This window comes from Leuciscus leuciscus (assembly GCF_965113295.1).
Source record: "Leuciscus leuciscus genome assembly, chromosome: 3".
NCBI lineage: Eukaryota > Metazoa > Chordata > Actinopteri > Cypriniformes > Leuciscidae > Leuciscus > Leuciscus leuciscus.
Window position 1 is genome coordinate 26,753,225 of NC_138727.1, and position 3,065 is coordinate 26,756,289.

At 34.5% G+C, this 3,065-nt stretch overlaps 1 long non-coding RNA gene across 1 annotated transcript; it reads right to left on the reverse strand.

Annotated features, from left to right (window-relative positions):
- Window positions 1-1,125: 1,125 nt before the first annotated feature.
- Window positions 1,126-1,857, reverse strand: LOC309495781. The gene is made up of 2 exons (XR_014204823.1): window positions 1,769-1,857; window positions 1,126-1,359 (listed from the first exon to the last, which is right to left on the reverse strand). It is a non-coding gene; the product is annotated as an uncharacterized lncRNA (long non-coding RNA).
- Window positions 1,858-3,065: the final 1,208 nt, after the last annotated feature.

The window sequence follows — 3,065 nt, forward strand, 5'->3', positions numbered from 1 at the left end:
TCAGCATCTCCACAGCAAGGGAAATTAGTTTGGAATGTCAACAGACCAATTAAGCAGAATAACGTTTACGTTTTATATGTTTGGTTGACTGTGTTTTATTTTAATAACGAACAGGCTGCGACACCCGACATCACTTGGATGTGTTGCTCAACAGGGGATTTAATAGCTACTGTCGTTTAATACTCTCATTCGAAACAGTAACATTTATATGTCTATTTGTGTACTTTCAAAATGACTACAACATATTTATTTACATATCTTTATTGCGAGGATTAACCCCTTGAGATGAAACATCTCGTTTTCGAGGGGGTCCTCCAGTAGCCTACATCAAAGCAAAAAAGAACCAAAACAGCAGAGCAAATGATATCATGCCTTTGAAATTATTATATAAGAATAATTATTATTATAAATTATTATTATATTCTTTCTGGCGTACACCAAAAATCAACCAAAATAGCCTACAGCCAATAGCCTTCTTGGCGCGCCTATATATTTTTGAAGGTCAACATTAGGATTAATCACAGCGTGCTTCATGTTAAAAAAAACCCCCGTGACTTGACTTTACAATCCGGAAAATAGCTAATTATTTCACGGACCCCCTGGCACTTGAGAACTCCTGGTCTACACAGAAGAAAGCCCTATCTAGTCTATTCCCCGGTACGGGTTGTGTCAAGACATTCGTTAGTCTGGTTGCTTGATGAGAAAAAGATTAAATGTAGTTGCAATAAATCCGCACAACGGAGGACTCTTATTCTGCTGTGCAGAACTGATGACGGAACAGTTTGATCTTCGGCTGACAAATCAGAGGAAAGGGGCGTTTAATTCCCGCCCACGTGTAGAAATCGAATATTCAAGCTGTTTATTCATTTTTCTAACTGAGAACGAAAAACGAAAAATCCAGCTGAATTCTTGTTTTTCGTTTTTTGGAAAAAATGAAAAAACGAAAAAGGAACCGTTTTCAAATTTTTCTACTTTCAATATTAATTAAAAAAACGACTGAACGAATGATACACGGATTCTTTATAATCAGGGTATCTTCCGTCCATTTCATTTCCTATTTGAAATGAAATAAGCAGAAACGAGAAACGTCGCCTATATTCGTTTTTTCGTTTTTTCCAAAAAACGAATAAACGAGATTTCGGCTTGATTTTTCGTTTTTTAGTTCACAGGCAAAAAACGAATAAATGACTTCAAAATTCGTTTTGCACATGTGGACGGTCATGAGGCGCCCCTGTCAGCCGATTGGTCAAGAAAATCTGAGCATGTGACGTCATCGGTAGTTCCCCAGGTTTATTCAACAAAATAATAGTCCTATGGCTCTGCGTACCGCATATTAAACTGTTCAGGGCAGGTCCTGGGCTTACTTATTTGCAACTTAACGCGTTTCAGAGAAATATTTATATATCAGAAATATTAAATATGAATCTGCACCCAGACGGTTTTATTAGCTGTGCGAAGTTAAATCTGTGTGGTGAAGCACAATGTTCAGTCAAGTGTAGCATATACGCAGCAGTCATAACTCCTCTTTTAGACAATACGCTCAGTTTTGGACAAGGGGTGGTTATTGCAAATACTGTAATGCAAAACTGCTGGTGGGTACCGCAATGATGGTAAATAAAATTGTACTGTAACTGTAGCTAATCATAGCCGCGAGAGTGAGAAAGCGAGATGATTGACAGGACGATAGCGGAGGAAAAAGCGCAAGATTTTGTTACTAAAGAAATATTGATTTGTTTAATATAAAAGTGAGTTTGTCTTTGAAAACAACAACAACAAAAAGGTGAAATAACAGTGTGATCACAAAACTGAGCGTTCGTTTTAAAGGGAAATTTCCAAATATATTTTATTTATTTGTTAGCCTATGCTGTTGTTATTCCGTCTTAATCGTTTTGTTAATTCAAGTTTAATACTATGCAGGAGTTATTTTTTTTATTGTAGCCTACTATTTTATTGTTGTTGTGTTTTATACAACAAAATAAAATACAAAATAAGCGCTATATGCTGAACGTACCCTCGTGCACTGTTCGATTTCCGTGTAGGCTACTTAATTATTTGTCAAATTGACAAATTTGGTCAAATTGTTTTTTTAAACATTTTTTAAAAACGTTTTCTTTTTATAAACAGTATATATAGGCCTACTGACTTTTTTGCATCATTTTTTTTTTTAAGCTTTCATTTTTTCTTATACATTTTATGCTTATAACATCATAACTGAACAATTAAATGTAGCTGTATAATGAAAATAATGTTTACTTTTCCTAAGTTAACTTTCCCTTTAGTTTCCTATAGACATAGTTCCCTAGTTTCCCTAGTTTCATTCATTTTCTGTATCTTCAACAACATTTTCCTCAATCTCTGAAGCATCCTCTAACTCGGAAACATCTTCATCTGTATCAGTATCATCAAAATCCTGTGAAATTACTTATTTAAATGTCAATCTTTGGGAGCTCATTTTTCCTGCTGTCTATGTCAAAGTCTTGTGCCACACTAAGCAAAATTGTGGGAAAGCTCATTATTCACTCACATGGGAGTGAGAAACAAAACATAACAAAAACATACATGAAATAAATGTTTTTTATTTATTTATTTGGCTCTGTAAAGCTGCCTTTGAAAATCATAAAAGGTTAAAAGCTAGGTATTTCAGATATCTTGAATATAGAAATGAGAGCTTATTTGTCTGACAAAGATTTTCATCTGTAATTTGCAATTAATTCTATTCAACGTGATTTAGCTTTTTCAAGTGTGTTTGGATAGGGTTAGATCACTTTTAGACACTTGTACACTTGTACTTTAGAACTGGAGTTGAAGTGCCCTGTCATACAAACACATGTGTCCGTACAGTTGCTTTTGAATAGCTGAGGGACAAATTGACCCGGGCGGGAACATCACAAATGTAATAGTAATTTTGTTTGTATATGTCAACACACATCAGCATGTTGAAACTTTGCATGCATGATCATGATGATAAATGAAAAAAAGTCACAAAATACCAACAAACAAATGTTTAATATTATTTCAGGTAGATTGAAAAAAATAAATGATGGCTCATTTTTACCATCTGTGGC